Source organism: Eurosta solidaginis, chromosome 4, assembly GCF_040869045.1.
Source record: "Eurosta solidaginis isolate ZX-2024a chromosome 4, ASM4086904v1, whole genome shotgun sequence".
NCBI classification, from domain to species: domain Eukaryota; kingdom Metazoa; phylum Arthropoda; class Insecta; order Diptera; family Tephritidae; genus Eurosta; species Eurosta solidaginis.
The window spans coordinates 54,432,784-54,453,083 of NC_090322.1; the positions used below are offsets into that span (position 1 = coordinate 54,432,784).

The 20,300-nt window shown below is 35.7% G+C and overlaps 1 pseudogene; it reads right to left on the bottom strand.

Annotated features, from left to right (window-relative positions):
* Nucleotides 1-909: 909 nt before the first annotated feature.
* LOC137248502 (protein transport protein Sec24C-like) lies at nucleotides 910-16,098 on the bottom strand (annotated as a pseudogene).
* Nucleotides 16,099-20,300: the final 4,202 nt, after the last annotated feature.

The following is a 20,300-nucleotide window of genomic DNA, read 5'->3' on the forward strand; positions in this document are numbered from 1 at the left end:
GCTTGTTAAAATCGCTATAGCTATAAAAAATAGCCGTGATTCAAAAATAGCCATATCTATTTTCACTGATAGCTAAAAATATCCATATCGTCCACCACTAGCACGAACATGGTGGAACTATGCGAGGTGGCAGCACGGGTAAGCTGATTTGTACTTTTTTATTTGATTTGATACTTGATACATCAACTTCCTTGGCAGTACGATTTTGACATTAGCCCATCGAAAAAAACGTAGACGAATGTTGTATAGCCAAAGCAAAGAGGATAAATACAATAAGAGCCGTCACTCGTTATTTTTTTGGCATTTACTCGATGTATACTGGGAGGCATTGTGAATGATGACTAAGTGTGTGCGCCTGACAAGCTCTTCAATATGGCTACTTTTCAGCGTTTTGACAGGCTGTTCAATAAGGCGGCGCCTATCTTCAGCGGGTGATAGAAAGAGAGACAGAATGAGACAGCGATAGTCAAATACAAATCAGGTGATCCAATCACTTTGGAATTTTGACGTTTATGCAGAAGATATCACACTTAGTCATCTTTCCCTGCAAAAACGCTCCACGTCATTTGACCGTCATTGTGCGGTCACGCCCCTTATTAAATTTTGGTCACGTTTGTTCAGGCGTCGGTAACTTTTTTACACTTTTTTCCCATTTCGTACCTATTTATGTGATTGTGCATTCCGCAACCACTTATAGGATGTGAGCATATCACTGTTCTTCTCACACACGTCACAATGCGCGTTAAATGGCGGTCATATTTTCGGTCATTTCACTCTACATTTTCCAGTCATTTGACAATCATTTTTACTGCGGTTTTACCATTTATATAACCGCCATATAACTTGAATTTTACCTGCTGATTTACTTTACCTGGAGCAGCCACATGAATAAAATATGAACCAAAAAAATTGAGTTTTCAATATTTATTATTTTCATTATTATTATATATGTACATGAAATTGGAACTTATATTAATACAGTTTATATAAAAAATAAGTAAGTACTTTAATAGTAAATAAACTCGCTTAATTGGTTTTTGTTTTCCAATTGAAATCTTTTCTAAGCGAGCAGAAAATAATTTTAAGCTTTAGAAAAAACTCCAATTATTTGAATCAATTTACTCAACAAAAGATTCGATTTACACTTTTTTTCAGATCAAGAATATTCAAAGGTGTCGTGGAATCCGATTGCTGTCGTAATTGAATTTTAAAGTAATAAAGTAAAGTAAAATATGAATTTAAAAATGTAGGACTAGTAATTGAGTCAGATTTATTATTGTTCTAAATCTAATCATTCCAGCAATAATTCTGCAACCCTTAACAGAGGTATTGATTGGTTTCAAATCTAATTCCAACAGCAATCTTACCACGACATACTTTATTATATATGTACATGAAATTGTAACTTAAATTAATACAGTTGATATAAAGAAAAGTAAGTACTTTAATAATAACATAAACTCTCTTAATTGGTTTTTGTTTTTTAATTGAAATCTTTTCCTGTGCAAGCACATCGCTAACCTGTGTTGGCAAAAGATATGATTATATTGTCTTCGATAGATAGTCGGACAAGCCGCTACTCGGCGAAGTAGAGATGACCGTTGTGTGCACCATCCGTACAGTGTGATGAATGCTTCACTGCCTTTTCCAATTGCTTGGCGCCAGCAATTTTTGCTGTTTGTAAAGCTTTAGCTGTAATGCAAATATATAGATGGGTTAAAGTGGTTTTCGTATGTTATTCAACAACTCACCCTATACCATCATCACAGCCTTCTCATCGATTTTGAATATGTGTACTGTTTCAGTATTCAGAGCCAGTTCGTTTGGTGCAATATTTTCGATTTGATGAATATGTACACTATCTGTTAGGCAGACAATTGGGTGCGTTCGATTCATTCATATACTGTGGGTATTTGAGCCGTAGACGCAATGCCAGATATTTTGATTCTTTTTGAAGTGTAACATTTGTAAACAGTTGGGTTTCTCTGCTGTCACCATCACCACTAGAGAGCTATTGAAGAAACGCTCGACCACGATAATATTTTGCGATTTACGCGCATAGATTTCTTCCACCTTGTCACAGTTATTGATGGAGAAAATGCGAAAGCCATCTTTACCATCTAATACGTAAATTGAACTGTAGAGGAAGAAACATTTTATAAAATTTAATAAAATCAAAAACGATAGTAGTGCTAAAAAGGGGTAAAGTATTGTATGTTAAAGTATAGCAAAGTCTCAACGGCTTTGTCGTGGTGAAAATTGAGTTTGAATAAATCTCATTCTTCATTCTTAGAAACATGTACGAAGGTACCTCGTAAGATATTAAAAATCCTCAACACTTTTTTGCAATAACTTAAAAAAACTCATATTCAAAGTTCTGTTTAACTTCTACATATCAATAGCTACCTACGATGAGCTTTGTAATAAAATAAACAGCTATCTCCCCGATCTCTCCAGTTTTGTCGCCTCGCGAAACCTGATATTGTCACCAACCAAATCATCGGTGATTTTATTTAAAACATGGCCGCGCCAAATGTCGACCATATGACATTACCCTACCGACTGTCTTACACCCTAAAATCTTGGGTGTGACTTTCGATCAGGATCTACATTTTGGAGAGCATGCACTAGCATTGTAAAGAAAATCCAGAGCTGTAACAAATATTTAATATAATTCGATAAATCGGCAGTACTTGGTGTAAATTTAAATAGACGTTTGCATGGTACGCGTCTCCGATATGGTCGCCAAGCCTAAAGGTCACTCACTGGAAGAAAATACAGGCCTGCCAAAATGCTGCCCCCAAAACCGCTACGGGCTGCCTTCTTATGTCCTCAGAACACCACCTGCACAATGAACCGAGAAAACTCCCAATAAAGGAAAGAAATGAAATGCTAACCAAACAGTTTCTGTAGAATACCCAGAAACCTGGGCATCTCAACAGACATCTGATTGATGATCCAACACCGCTAAGGGACTTAAAGAGTCATCTCCGTAAGCATTATGAGGAAATACGGCACCTGAGAACTCAGCCGTATGAAACAAAAAAACACAAGCAGGTCCTCAGTGAACTCCACAAACAGGCGTCGGATCTTTATGCTAGGAATTGCCCGGTGAACCCAGTACTCAAACAGTACCCAAAACTTGCGGAAGAGCACCGTATACTCCCCAGGAAAAAGCGAGTCACTCTAGCTCAACTTTGTTCTGGATACTGTAACGGGTTAAATTCTTACCTATCCAGAATCAACCCCGACATACAAAATGTATGCCCTGCTTGCAATGTGTCCCCACATGACACCAACCATCTCATCAATTGTAATGTGGAACCCACGCCTCTAACACCCCTAACATTATGGTCCACCCCTGTTGAAACTGCGCGTTTCCTTGGACTCCCGTTAGAGGATATTGATGACAATTTGTGATCGGTCACACCTATTAGGTGGGGCGAAGCACTGCTACAGCAACAACAACCATCTCGGGAACGATTAATATGATCACTTTAAACCTTCTAAGCCATCCCGCCCCACCCTCTATTTCCACGAGGAACTTGGGGTCGCCATTACACATTACACTGAACGAGTCCACGGCGATGTTACAGTTTAACGCCTTACAGGTAGATGGCAAAAGAAACGGCATATACGACCAGAAGGCACTCGAAGACGATGCCTCAAAACTACAACCAAAAGCAATAATTATCATTTCACTGACACAAATTTTATAGTTACTTTTTTCGGGATTTGGACACACTTTTTTCATTATATTACTTAACAATTTAAAGGCTTCATTCTGTATTGCGAACGTTTGTATGTATATGTTGTATAAAGTATGTAATCTACCATCTTTTACGCGAAAGCCTATGCAAACGTGCACGATTCTGGGAATAGCTACGGTACATTGATAGCGTTGTTGTTCTATCATCACCTCTATACCCACTTTGCGACTTATAAGATTTATTAAGTTAGCTTGTAAGCGGTTACGGAAAAAGCAGAAGCAGCTGTAGCTATATTTCCTTATGCATGTGGCATAAAAAGTCTACGTTGCTGGGACTGCCATCTGTGCCGCGATCTTCGACAAGGAAATGCCGAAATACCGTTTCCAATTTATCATTTTGTCTGACGCATGTTACCTAAAGTAAACATTTTATATAGACAGCCACTTAGTATCAGTTCAGATCACTTAAATATATTTAACATACCCTCATATTTCTAGTACGCTCCCTCATAATTGTATCAGTAATATTATGCACACGCTGCGCTAATGGCGTATCACCAATTATTGCAAAACGTTCTGCATTTACTTGTTGTGTACATTGCACACCAAATATTGGTTGTATGAATGTTTGTGGTAACGATTGTCCCAACCAAACAAATATATGTACACCATTTTCGAGTATGTAGGCACCATCTTCCAGCATCTTTTCATGTGTACAACGTATCGACATCAGTAGCTCATTATCATCAACATCTATATTATGTATAGGTATGAAACGTGGATAAAAATAGCTAACAGACATATTTAAATCCATTGTTAATACAAATTGCATAAGATATGAACGATCATCGATTGTCATATCGGAACCACCAGAAATGGCATCGTTCTTTAGTTAACATGATACATAAAGTGGTATCAATTTTAGGCATTCCGGTAATATAAGTTGTCCCGATGATGTTGGTGAAGTACAATATTTGCGGTAACATGCCAATATTTGTGCTGAACGATTTATTAAATTATCTTTAACTTGTTTGGGTGTTAACTCAAGCAATTTGAGACAAGCTTGTTTAGCAAAGAATAACATCATGGCGTCCAAGTCACAAGGTTTGAAAACATCTGCTATGGTATTTGTAGCACGTAATGCTAAATTTAATATACGCAAACAGTGTTGACCACTAATCGATGTGAAGAGCAGTGCAATTTGTAAATATATATTCTCTTCAGGCGGTAATTTGTCGTCATGCTTGATTTCGATGGCAACAGATTTGTTGCAGTCTATTAGTGTGAGCAAATGTATATTAAAAACAATGTAAAATTTGTTCTAAATCGGGCATGTTCTGTATCTGACTTTCTTTCAAACTCGCTACTTATGTCCGGCATGTTTAAATGGGGTGGAAAGTGAACGGCAGATCATGCCTGTATATTTTAAACTTTATCCTACCTATACTAGCCAATTCCACATCGGTTGTATTTGTCATAAAGAAGTGTCCATAGAAGTCAGTTGGGCGTATGCAGGCTGAGGTGCGTACTCGCATTACTGCATCAAAAGCAATTGGCCGTGAAACATTTTTAATAATGTTCTCAATTAAACGACTGCCATCCAAATCAGCCTGTTATAAAATAAGAAAAATTTATTTATCGATTTATAATAACTATGTAAAATTATTATTACCTGAAAGTATGTATATTTGTAGACTTCACCGCCACTCAAACGACACACTTGTCCCAGTGTTGCTATATCAATATATGAATTATTGAAACAAAATAAATCGACTGATACACCATTTTGTACACATTCTTGACCCAGTTGATTATATGAGACACATTGTGGTATGAGCACGGTTTTTTCTTTTTCAGTACCAAGCAATTTACGATCTTCACGATTCTTCAATTTACCACGTCCTTCAACGATGGGTAGAGTTGAATTGAATACCAATAATTTGCCAACACAATTTGATGCTTTCAAAGCTTCTAAGGCAGCTTGTATAGCTGGATAGAGTACAGTTTCAGTTTCTCTTGTATCGACAAACATTTTGGGTATTTGTTCCATTAATGCATCTACTAAAGCTTCAGATTTTTCGGGTTGACAAAGGAAGCCATCGAGTAGAGGCATATGTGCTATACGGCTTCTGCTAGCCGTACTATAAATCTTACCCCCGATCGCCTTGGTGCTGTTCTGGGAAATTGGAACCGTGGAGGGCGCCGCCTCCATATTGTTGCCATGGTGTGCATTGATTAAGATCACACTACCGCGGCGGCCGTCTACGGTATACTTTAAACAACATACAAATTAATACACCGTAATTATTTTTCGGTAATTTAACTTTAATTTTTATTAAAAGTTTTCTGCGTTTTAAAAATGCGTCTGCACACGATCGTATCCAAAATTATATTCATGGCGGTGAAACATGAAAAATGCCGATGTCACTCTTGCATGTCGTTTTTCATGTTTCACCCCACATATATCTTATTCTCTCTTACATACTTTATTACAATGGATTATGCCATAATGTGTTGTGTTGTATTCATTTTATTTGTAACATTCACAATTAAATATCATTGTGAGCAACAATGTTGAGATGTTGCCAGATGACTATTAAAAAGTTAATTTGGGGGATTTTATCCTCACATCACCCTTTTTGGGGAAAAGAAGAATTGACAAAGTGATCAATTTTGCCACATTCTTCTTTGGCCATAACTTATAAAAATTGTTGCGAACAAACGAATATATATTTATATTAGGGTGTACCTTCCCTTGTTTTTTATTCGTTGGTTCGGAACCATTTTTATTAATAATTGAAAAAAGATTTTATACATCGAGTAGTTAGATTTTAGTTAAATTTTTATAGTTCATTGTAACTTAAATGAAAGGTATAAATATTAATAATCTTTTTTTTTAATTTATGACAAAATATGTTGAATGTTTCTCTTTTTTTTTGTAAATATTTGTGTTTTACATATTCAGTTTAAAGTTTTATGTTTTGTATTACATATTAAAATTTTAATTTATGTGTTACATATAATTTTATAAGAAAGTTTTTTTTTTTTGAATATACAAAATTCGTATTTTCTCTTTTTGCTTTTTGGTTTAACAGCTTTTAGGACTTCATGGCTGCTACAGTGCTCAGAAATAAATTTTGGATTTGCTTTTTAATCAAATTTAAGGTTTAGTGAGAGTATTAAAGTAATGTTAATTTACTTTACTAAGGCGGTTTTTATGTACCACTTTTTCTTTGTTTTTGACTTCATCGAAAATAGTTACGTTGGGTTCGTTAATTTTGGTTATGATGAACGGACTTTGATAAATATTTTCGTGTTTATGATGTGGTTCTTTTTGTAAAAGCACTCTATCTCCTATTTTTACAATTAAAGGTCGTGCCGTTTTATCGTAAAGATTTTTACTTTGTAATTTATTTTTATTAATTAGATTTTGTGCCATTTTGTACGTTTTCTGCATCCTAAACTTAACTTCTTTGGCATAGTTTTCGACGTTATAGATCGGGTAAATTTTTTCTTTTGTTAATTCATTAGGCAAAGTTGCCTTTTTTCCAAAAACTAACTCGTAAGGCGAAAATTGATTGTCGAAAACTGTGCTACTCATAGTGTTGTGTAGGAAGGTAAAATATTTTAAATAAACATCCCAATCAGAAAAAGTATCCTTTAAATATGCACGTAAGTATTCATTAAACACTCTATGATTACGTTCAATCGTGCCAACAGTTTCATGATGGTATGCAGTTGAAAAATTATGTTGGATATTTAAAAGTTTAGTTAATTCTTCAAATAATTCGTTTTTAAATTCAGTACCTAAATCTGATTTTATGGCATTCATTGTGCCGTAAGTTAAAATGAATCCTTCAAAAATAGCTGAAGCGATTGTTTTTGCCGGTTTGTCTGGTACAGCGACTGTTACCAGATATTTAGTCATGTCGCAAATCATGGTAAGTGCGAACTTGTTACCATATTTGGACTCAGGTAGGGGTCCTATTGTGTCAATTACTAGTATATCAAATGGTTTACAAGGAGTTGGTGTTAAAACAAGTTTTTCTTTTGTTTTAGGTTTAACCTTGTTTAACAGACAATCCTTACAATTTTTGATATATTTCGATATATCGCGAGTCATGTTCTGCCAATAAAATTTTGTTCGCAATTTTGCGTAAAGTCTTTTCATTCCGCAATGTCCACCGGAAATGGGATCATTATGGTAAATTTTCATAAGTTTTAATTTTGTATCTTCATCTGTTACTGTCTCCACTGGATCTGTTAATATAATTTCTAATGATTTTAAAATTTTATTTCCAATATTTTTGAAATTTGTAATAGTGTAATGTTCGAACATAATATCGTTTTTAGGCCATTCAATCTGCTTAATTTTGCGTTTGTCGGCTTCTGATTCAAGCCTCGAAAATAATTTCTCTAAAGTCATTATTTCGTTAACAAGCTCAAAACTAAGTAACTCGAGTTTCTTATGTTTAATATGCGCAAAAATTCTTAAATTTGTTGTTTTATTATTTTTATCGTACGTAATTGCAGATCTTATTCGTGGGACTTTTTTCGAAAAATTGAATGAAAATTTGTCGTAGACATGTAAAGTAAGTTGCTTTTCGTCGGTTTTGTCTGTTTTTCTGTGTAAATGTTTGTCGTTTGCCTTTTTTGTCATGGCTCTTGTCTGTACTGCCAAAATTTGTTTATTAGCTTCTTTAATCTCATCAATTGTTATACGCGATAGTGCATCAGCACAAACGTTTGATTTACCTGTTATATATACAATAGTAAAGTTATATTCAGATAGTTCCAGTCTTATTCTTGAAAGTTTTGAAGATGGGTCTTTCATTTTGAATAAGTATACTAGAGGTCTATGGTCTGATTTTACAATGAAATGGGTACCATACACATATGGTCGAAATTGCTTGATTGCAAAGTAAATAGCTAAAAGCTCTAATTCTATAATAGGTTTTTTCTGTTCGGCTTTATTAAATGCTTTAGAAGCGAAACAAATTGGTAAATCACTACCTTGCTGTTCTTGACTCAGAATAGCGCCACATCCAGTTGTGGAAGCATCAACTGTAATAATGAATTGTTTAGTGAAATCTGGATATTGAAGTAATTTTGGTGAAAGTAACGCTGCTTTCAAAGATAAAAATGCTCTTTCGCACTCTACATCCCATACAAATTCAACTCTTTTTCTGCTTAATCGATTTAAAGGCGCTGCCAGAGACGCAAAATTAGGTATAAACCGTCTGTAATAGTTTGCAAACGCGACGAATCGTCGTACCGCGTCTTTGTCAGTCGGTTTTGTATATTTTTTAATTGCGTTTATCCTAGAGTCGTCTGGCAACAAACCTTTGGCTGAACATTTATGACCTAAAAATGTAATTTCTGGTCGTAAAAAGTTGCATTTATTTGGGTTAAGTTTGAGGTTAAAAGATCTACAAGTATCGAAGACTTTTGAAAGATTTTTAATGTGGTGTGCTTCGCTACACCCTATGACGATAATATCGTCGACGTACAAAAATGCGACATTGGGTGGTATACCCGAAAAAGCTATGGTCATCATTCGTGAGAATGAGTTAGGTGCTATATTTAGGCCGAATGGAAGCACTTTCCATCTAAATGCGCCACGATCAGTGCTGAATGACGTAATGTCACGAGAGTCAGGATGCAAGGGTATTTGATGAAATCCTGAAAAAAGATCTAATGTGGAAAAATATTTTGCTCTACCGAGATTGTCTAAAATATCGTCAACTCTAGCTAGTGGAAATTTATCAGCAATGAGTTTTTTGTTTACTGCGCGAAAATCTACGCACATACGATATGCTTTTTGACCATTTGTATCTTTCTTTGGGACTACAATCAAAGGACTATTGTAATTCGAATAACTAGGTTCAATCAAATCGTTGTCTAATAATTTATTTACTTGGCGATTTATTTCTTCGCGTTGAGAGTATGGCAATCTATAGTTTTTAACATATACCGGATCGTTGTCTGTCAATCTTAGTTTTTACCGTAAAAGTTATTTAAAGTCATCTTGTCCGTGTCAAGAGCGAAAATGTCGGCATAATCTATGCAAAGGTCAATTAATTTACTATGAGCATGTTGAGGTATTTGATTTTTTAAAATCGAAGTTAGTTTTTTCGTACGTTTGTCTTCTGTTTCTGTCTTGTTAATTGTATAAACATTGTAGTTTGAAAGTTTTTCTGTCTGAATACTTTTTCTTTTGACACACTTTATATCATCCGTGGTATTTATAACTTTAATAATTGGGTTACTGGAATTAACAATGCACCTAGCTGTGAAAACACCTTTTTCGATTTCCTGCGAGTCCACGAAAAGTGGCTCGGGTGAATTTCCTAAATCAAAAAGTCTGAATATTTCGCATCTTGGTGGAATGATACAACTGTCGCTTTCTGTTCCGTGTAGGATTGGTATCGCGACTTTTTCATTACCTACCCAAAAGGAAATACTATTTCTTTCATAATTAATAATGCATTTGTTAATTTTCAGAAAATCTTTACCCAGTATGCCATCGGATGGAATATTAAAGTCTTCATTTACTACGTGTAAAGTATGTTTAATAGAAAAGTTTGAAAAATTTAAATTTGTGGTAATTTTACCTAAAGTAGAAACTGAATTAGAAGTGACTCCGGTAATGTTAATAATGTCGTTCGTATTTAAGGGAATATTTCTGTCTAGACATGATATTTTTATTAAGGAAATGTCGGCTTGAGTGTCTACTAGGAAAGAACAAAATTTTTGTGACTCGTTTAGTTGTAATTCTATAAAATCAGAGTAATTTAAATTTAAACAATAGATGGCTATTGGTGAGGGAAGTTCGCTTACTCGCTTAATTCGTCCTCCCTCAGTGTTCGCTCCTGAGGGGCACTGGCGTTTAAAGCGCGAACGTTTGCGTTTCGACCTCTACCATTGGCTGATCTCGAATTGTTGTTTCTATTGTTACTATTGTTTGGATTAGAGTTGGTATTTGGACGCGCATTATTATTGTGATTATTTTGATATCTATTTCCGTGATAATTCCTGTATCTTTGATTATTATTACCGTTATAATTACTGTTGTGTGAAAATGAACTGTTATTATTTCTATAACCAGTATAGCCGCGGTTTGGGTAAAAACTTCGATAACTACCACGTGAATTTCTAAATTTACTGTTACCACGTGATCGAAAAGCTAAAACCTGACGCTCAGTTACTTCGTTGTTTTGTTCTACAATTAATTTTGCTACTACGTCTTTCGGATCAGTAAATGCCGTTGAGGCTAAAATGGTTTTTACTAAATTGGATTTTGCATTTAGACGACACACGTTAACAGTTTGTTCGACTGCCATTTCATGAGCTTTCGTTTGAGTGATCCCTTCAATAATAAGAGACCGCTCAAGTGAGTCAGCTAAATCTTCAACTTTTTTGGCAAAATCTGTATAATTGTTACCGCTAACGTGCAACGCTGCAATTCTCCCTGCTACAACTTTCGAGTTGTCTGGTTTGATCCTATTACGTAGAGCTGTTTTAATTTCGTTGACTGAAGCTACTTGTGTTGGTATTGCTTCACGAGCTTTACCCTCTAATTTTGATTTCAAGAACGCTATGAAAGTATCGGTTAAATCTGCAGTAGCGAATAGTTCGAGTAATTCAATTTTGTCTATAAAAGAATCAAGTGCTAGTGGATCACCACTGTAGTTTTCTCTAATAGAATTAGCACATGTGTTAATAAAAATTCTCTTTTCCTCTGGAGTTGCCATGATTTGATCGTTAAGATCTGGAGCTGAATTAGCAGAAGATGAGGCCACGTTTGTACTAATTGGATCGTTAAGATCTGGGTTTTCGTTGGAAGAAGGATTAACTAAGTTTGCACTATTTGGGTCGTTAGGATTTTGTTTTAAAGTAGAAGAAGTTAAAATTTCACTATTTGAATCGTTAAGATTTGGAGCTAAATTAGAAGTTGAATTTTTAATGGAAGAATTTTCGAAGCCTGGAAAATCTGTTGATAAAGAAAATCTATTTTCCTGGTTTGTGACTTTTTCGGTCGAAGATGAGGCTAAACTTTCGTAGCTTGAGCCTGATTTGTCTGAATCGGATTCTGAATCTGAAGTTTTTTTCACTTGTCTACCACTTCTAAGGTTGTACATATGAAATTACTAAAGCACTTGCTTGAATGTTGAATTTATATTCGAAGTTAAATTGTTGAGGAAAAAGAGCGAAGAGAAAAAAAAATTGAGGAAATATTTAATAATTTAGTAGAGGAATTAATTGAAACTGCAGTGAATTTTTATGAAAGATCTATGAAAGTAATTGATATTAAAATGGCTCAAAATTATGTATATGAATAGGTAAAATCTTAAAATGTACTCACGGACGCACCGCTTTATTCAAAAAAATCTCAATTTGGTTTTTCTCGGAACCACCGCATGTAATAAAAATTGAATTGGTTTTTCACGGAACCACCGCATGTAATAAAAAAAATTTGGTTTTTAACGGAACCACCGCATGCACCGAAAAATTGATTGGTTTTTCCGAAAACCACTTATGTATTGTCAAAAAAATCCAAAATTTATATTGAATGAGAAGTTAATTTAGTTGGAATACGGAGATATTTAATATGAAATTTTAATTTTTAATATACATACATATATAATTTTAAAGAAAAGTACCCGTAGGCAAAAGAATGTTTAATACATATATGTATACTTATTTTTGTCACTGCGGCTGCTGCGCTAGCCGACCTGAATCGCTGCTGGTGTTGTTGCTGCTGGTGTTGTTGTTGCTACTGGTGTGTGAATTCGTGTGTTAAAGTTGGTGGTGGTGGAGAATTTTGTATGTTCTTGGGTGCCGTTACCTTCGCCGTTATGCGTGGCGTGGTGCGAGTGCCGTTATGAAAATTTTTGAAATTGTGCGTTGAATTTTCATTATTAAATTGTATCTTAACTTTGTTGAATTTTTCTTTTGTTAAATTTTGATCAGTGGAATTGTTTTTGCGGTTAATTAATTTAATGTAGAAAATTTGTATTGTCGTTTTTAAATATGATTTGTAAAATTGAATCGTAGAATTGTTTAAATTTGTACTAGAAGAACATATTTTAGGTTTGTTATATTTTATTTTAAGAAATTATATCGTAGTTTAGTACAATTTAGATAGAAAATTATGTAGGAAATTATATCGTACTTTAGTAGAATTTTATTTTAGAAAATTGCATATTGAGGTTTTATTGAGTTTTAATTAGGAAATTGCACGGTAGTTTATTAAAAATGTATTTAGAAAATTATGTGTTAAAAATTAGTTGAATTCCATTTAGAAAAATATATCGTAGATTAGTGAAATTTTATTTTAGAAAATTTTAGGTTGAATTTTAATTAGAAAATTGTGTTGTAGTTTATTGAAAATTTATTTAGAAGAAATTTAGTTGAATTTATTTGGAAAATTAAGCCGTAGGTTAGAATTTTAATTAGCAATTTAAGTATTGAAATTTATTAGAAAATTGAATTTTTAATTTTGCACGTTTATCGCACCACACACACACTTTTGCCTTCTGTCCACTTGAAAAAAATTTCTCACTCACCACTTACTAGACGTCCGGTTCGTTCCGATGCCAAAATAAAATGAACGAGGCTCCAGCCTCACGGTCGCCATGTGCTATACGGCTTCTGCTAGCCGTACTATAAATCTTACCCCCGATCGCCTTGGTGCTGTTCTGGGAAATTGGAACCGTGGAGGGCGCCGCCTCCATATTGTTGCCATGGTGTGCATTGATTAAGATCACACTACCGCGGCGGCCGTCTACGGTATACTTTAAACAACATACAAATTAATACACCGTAATTATTTTTCGGTAATTTAACTTTAATTTTTATTAAAAGTTTTCTGCGTTTTAAAAATGCGTCTGCACACGATCGTATCCAAAATTATATTCATGGCGGTGAAACATGAAAAATGCCGATGTCACTCTTGCATGTCGTTTTTCATGTTTCACCCCACATATATCTTATTCTCTCTTACATACCTTATTACAATGGATTATGCCATAATGTGTTGTGTTGTATTCATTTTATTTGTAACATTCACAATTAAATATCATTGCGAGCAACAATGTTGAGATGTTGCCAGATGATTATTAAAAAGTTAATTTGGGGGATTTTATCCTCACACATAAACATATCCTATTTAAGATGAATAAGTGCATGTAAACTTTTGAAGTAATATTAAACAATGCATCTACATACCTGCACATCGCCTACAAGCATCAGTAGCGGCTGTGCCAAACTACTTTTAATATTATAAATATGTACAGTACTATTGTAGGTAATGAAACCTACGCGCATTTTAGATTTTTCTTGACCCTGATCGAAAGGTAAATGTTTTAGAATTTCTTTCACTTGTGAGCATAATAAATGCACTAATCCCGATTTGATGGTGTTATAAGATACATCAATTACAAATACAAATGCTGGTATCTCCGGGGGTGTATTATTCTGTGTCAACAAAATAAGGAATTTGTAAATAACTTATATCATATTTATTTTATAAGTTCTGCTTACGCGACAATAGTCCTTTGTAGCTAAAAACTCATATGGATCCAACACAAGTTCGGGACGTTCTTATTTATCGACACGCTGTCCTGTGTGATCCAAATGTTGGAAATATTCACTTGGCACTGTTGAGAAAACACATGAATCAATGAACACAAGTAAGTAAAAGTGAAAGATTTTTTTTACCTTCTGTTGTTACTTTACAAATAAGACATTGGAAACGACGACCAGCATCTACAAATTGCATATTCGGTGACATATAAGCCTTGCAACGATTACACCTAATTGGACCCAATTCACAAAAATTACAATGGGTGGCTCAAATTCACCCTCAACCGTGCATGCCATTGGTGAGATGGTAAGCGTAGAGCCAAAGTTGTTGTTTTTAATAAATCAGCTGTTGCAGGTATGCAATCCTAAGAGGACCTGCAAACGAGAAAGATCAATGTAATTGCCAAACATAATTGCGTTGGGCTTGATCATACTGTTGCGGCTGTTGATATTTACCAGTAACAGGTGCAGGTGGTTGCGAAAGAAAATAACACAAAAATAATCATCAGCAAATTTGTAAATTATTAGTTGTATTAGCATAAATTATAACCAGGACGTCCGGACGTGTCCGGGTATTGGGGGTTGACACGGCTTGGGTGGTTGACTGAGCATTGGCGTCTGTCCAGGTTGTGTTGGTGGCATCATTTGACCCATGTAACTACGTGGTGCACCTGGTTGTTGTAGAGGATTGGCTTGAGGCTTAGCTGTTTCACCATATTGACCAGCTATAAAATTATTGTTCGCTTGTTGTTGTTGCTTGTTGCGCTTGCATGTAAGTTCATGGTCTATTGGATAATGGTAGAGCATTTTGGTGAGTAGCATTATATGGAGGAGCACCTGGTAGGTTAGCATTTGTAATTGGTGTATTGGGTTGCGGAGCAGTCGGCCCCGGTTGCTTCAATGGATTCATGGATAAGCCGCTCCTAGAATTTGGTACCTGTTGGATGAAGAAAAGAGGAAAAATAAGTATATGATTAACATCGGTTGATTTATTCGGCTAACTTAGGTACATTATTGAATTACTTTAAAGTTTGGGCGGCGCGAGTTAGAGCAGATTCATTTAATAGACTTACCGAAAGGGTGTTAATTAATGTTTTTTTTTATTCAATTAATGAATTGAAATTGAAATTACAAAAATTTTCCACCGCTGTTCTCTCGATGCTCAATAAAAAATGGCGGATGCGCAGAAAATTTGTTTGCACGCAACAATGACGTATTTTGCTATCCCTATAAATATAGGGGCGAGAGAGCACGATACATTGTGGGAAAACAAAATTTGTCAGCATGCTATTTCATTTGCACAATTTTTCATTCCAAATCGTCACCCCTGTCAAAAATTCGTGTGGCTGTGTGCGTTTTTGGTCACACGATTTTTGCAGGGTCACAATGCTGAGAGGTAGTCGCTACTTTTTTTTTGGGCGGGATTTTAGGGTGTAAGCAAAGAGGATAAATATAATAAAAGCCGTCACTCGTTATTTTTTAAGATTTACTCGATGTAAACTGTGAGGTAGTCGCTACTTTTGTTTTATGAGGGACATTTTTGAATTGCCTCCCATTTACCCATGCGGCGTTGTCACTTTATACAAACATGTTTTTTGGAAAAATAATTAAATAATTCATTAAATACAGTCGGAAAAATAAACACAAATACCAGATGAAAATATATAGAAGACATTTATAAAAATCTCGCCCAAAAAAAAAGTAGCGACTACCTCACAGTTTACATCGAGTAAATGCCTAAAAAATAACGAGTGACGGCTCTTATTATATTTATCCTCTTTGGTATAGCGCGAGTCAGGCATGCTTAACCAACGAACCGATATCATTTCGTTACTATAATTTGTCAGGGTGTGGGTGTTCCCCGCGTTGGTCGCACTTTGGCCCGCTCGAGTGGGACGGCTGAACTCCCAAGTCATGGCAAAGTTACCTAGAAAGACAGAATAAAAGTAGGCAAAAGTAATAACCCTTAGACACATGTGTAGAAGTCATATATACTTCCCGTAAACTCGGCATTCCAGGATTCCAACACCGCGCCCGCTACGCCTCAAAACCGGAGCCTACTATTTCCGCACTGAAAAAGAAAAAAATAAATTAAAGTATTTTAGCCAGAAAAGCATGAGCCACTTATATAAGTGCACTTTTTTTGTGTTGGGTAACCAAATCATCAAAACTACAACAACCACGTGAAAAATTGTGAACTTCCACTGAAAGTATTTATTTTCAATTATTACCTCTTCTGAGGCTTTTGGCCGTCGTTGGAAACCTCTCCTGATATTTTTTTGGACACCATTAACAGTCGACCACTGCTCCATAACTCCATTTCTGTGGTATATTCAAGGCACGGGGCCTTGGTACCATAAGTTGGCAGTGGCTTTTTCGATGCCACTCCAGATGCCGGCACGCACTACGTTTAGATGGCACTGAAGAGCCGCGTTGCTCTTCTTTCATAAAAATACCACTCGCGCACTGAAATTATTTAATTTAAACACGAAACTAAAAAAATTTTTGTCGCGGACTTTAATATGCAGTCGATAAAATGTAAACAAACACGAGAAATGTCAATTGCTAGGAAACGTTCGGAAAGTCACCAACGGAAACTCCGAAAAGCTTTGCTTAAAGGTTGCCAGATGGTAGTTAAGAGTGTAGTGAGAATAAGGAAAGGGAGAGAAATAGGCTATGATGGTTGCGATTGATTACTGTTACGGTCTGCTGCTACGGTCTACGGCTACGATCCACTTGGGAGCGTGTTCACGCGAACACACCTAGTGATGTGGCGAAAGTTGCGATAAAAAGTATCGAAAAAGAAGGAAAAAGACAGACCGGACATCACTAGAAAAAGATTAAGAAAAAGAGTAGGGGGACTCACGTAACCGTATAAATGCCTTATAAAGTGTGTAAACGTATAAATTTATCTAGTTTACGCACGAGCTGTCAAATTTTGTATGTAAAATCATTTACACAATAATAGGGGGACTCATGAATGCATATAAACTTATAAGGTGTAAAATTATATCCATTTACACACGCTGTTATATGAACGCACCTAGTAATACTCTTGATAAACTTGATTGTTTATCAGCTGTATTATTGCCATACAAAATTTTTTTGATTGTTATACTAGGGGGACTCATGATAGCATATAAACTTATAAGGTGTAAAATTATATCCATTTACACACGCGGTTATATGAACGCACCTAGTAATACTCTTGATAAACTTGATTGTTTTTCAGCTGTATTATTTCCAAAAAAATTTTTTTGATTGTTATACAAATTAAAAAATACCAAGATTAAGTGAAAAATCAAAACTAAAACGCCTTTACTTGCTGATGTTGGATATTTTTGATGAAAATGCCGTCTGTAATGTCTGCAAGGTTGCATTCCTTTGAGTTTACCGCGTTTACACAACGAAATGTGCGCGTAAATTTATACAAATTGTGTAAATGATTTTTCATACAAAATTTGACAGCTCGTGCGTAAACTAGATAAATTTATACGTTTACACACTTTATAAGGCATTTATGCGGTTACATGAGTCCCCCTACTAATTAAAAAATGCCAAGATTAAGTGAAAAATCAAAACTGCAACGCCTTTACTTGTTGATGTTGGAGATTTCTGATGAAAATGCCTGCTGTAATGTCTGCAAGGTTGCATTCCTTTGACTTTACCGCGTTTACACAATCAAATGTGCGCGTAAATTTATACAAATTGTGTAAATGATTTTTCATACAAAACTTGACAGCTCGTTTACGCACTAGATAAATTTATACGTTTACACACTTTATAAGGCATTTATACGGTTACATGAGTCCCCCTAATTTGTATACATTTACGCGCACATTTCATTGTGTAAGCGCGGTAAACTCGAAGGAATGCAACCTTGCAGACATTACAGACGGCATTTTCATCAAAAATCTCCAACATCAGCAAGTAAAGGCGTTTTAGTTTTGATTTTTCACTTAGTCTTGGCATTTTTTAATTTGTATAACAATCAAAAAATGTTGTTCGGCAATAATACAGCTGATAAACAATCAAGTTTATCAAGAGTATTACTAGGTGCGTTCATATAACAGCGTGTGTAAATGGATATAATTTTACACCTTATAAGTTTATATGCTATCATGAGTCCCCCTAGTTTCCGGGAAGATAAGTAAGTAAAAACGCGTAAAATTTTGGTGATCGAAAAACATCCTCGCCGGCTGTGCACCTACACAGGAAATTGTCGAGAAACGAGGAAAGAGTCAATAGCGCAAAGCACCGAAACCGTTCTTTCCGACAAATCTCGTTTGTACGCCGCTATTTTGGGTGATAATAAACTCTGCACAGGTTATGTTGTGTGGACACAAGGTCCAGTTTAAGTAGGTCGGCGTCCGCAGTCACACTTAGCGAGATAAACCTCTTCCTGTACGTTTACTAAGAACACTACCACCTGCGGAAAAGCGTCCGACACCACCTCCGCCTCCAAGGCCAGCAGTACGCCGCCGCGTAATACAATTGACGTCAAAGAGCCAAGTCATCCGGCTCGTACAGGGTAGCGCGGAGCTTTATCGCCAGCCGGTTCACTCGGTTACCTTGACCCAAAGCGCCCACCACCACCAACGGCGCCTACTATTATCACGGGCATCACCATCAGTAGTATCTCCCCCAACCCATCCATTAGCGCCAACCACGAGCGCAACAACCACCAGACGTACCGCCACCGCCAGCTGCAACGCGCACAGCGGGGCCGCGAACATGGGCCTGCGGCCACTAATGTTAACACCTGCAACAGGCGGTACCACCGACAGCAATACTAGCCGCATCTTCATCAGCTACGTCCATACCGGCTATAACGATACTAGCGTAATCCTATCAGCTACGACTATAACGGCTACAACAACATAGCCGCATCTTTACCAGCTACGACCATACGGGCTACAATATATCAGCTACAATGACAACCACAGGGCAGCAAACCTAGATGTAACTATCATAACTATATACCACTATGCCTTTGTAATAGTATAAGCCAATTTAAAGGAGACCATTGTTTTATCTGCCAGAAAATAGACCGTCATGTCAAGGCGACAAACTTCGCTAAAGCGTAATATATTTTCAATGTATAAATCCAACCAAATTGTATAGTAATGCGATTAGCTTTTAAACGTATGCCATTATGGTTTATTTGTATGTACGTACGTGCAACCCTTTGCAAGCACCAATTATGCCAATGTTGCAATATTTTCCCGACAATTTTTTTTTGATTCTGGACAATCATAAAGTATTTTACAATTAACACGAACACATACCTAAATATTATACACGTATTTATTAACTTTTACTGCCTACAATTGAAGCAACATAGCATTCAGTAAGACTCATTTAAGATAAAATACATATACATGCCTAGGCCATTCAATGCCATTTGGACGAATAAAGAAACATATATATATATATATTTTTTTGGTATGGTTAATCACTCCTACCAGTGAATATCCATTTCCTTTTTCTGCATATATTTTGATTCCTTCACTTCTAACATACCTACCTACAGACATGCATGTACCGTAGTTCAGGAACTGGATATTTTTTGTTGGGTACCTTGTTGGCAGAGATAAGGAAATCAATTCATATGTAAAGAAATGCACGGATGTGCAGCTTCAAAATCTTACTAATCCCTACCTACCCAATAAGTTATATAGGCTGCTCTATGTACATAAACACATCAATAGTAAGTTAACTTAACCAAAACTTGCTATTAGACAGATAGCAGAATTTATGTACGCAAAGCTGAATAGCATTTAAAGAGGGTATTTAGAAACAAAGATACCAAACACATTAATATAATAAATTTATTATGCCGATAGGTGCCAACCTATATACGTTTATGAATTTATAAAATAGTTATGTAAGCCAACCAAAATTATAACTTAGACTTCACGAAAGTAAATAAATAAAAAAAAAAAAAAAAATCAGATTGTATTGTTCCTGCTCATAGGAACCTCGCGAAGATTAACGCATAGAC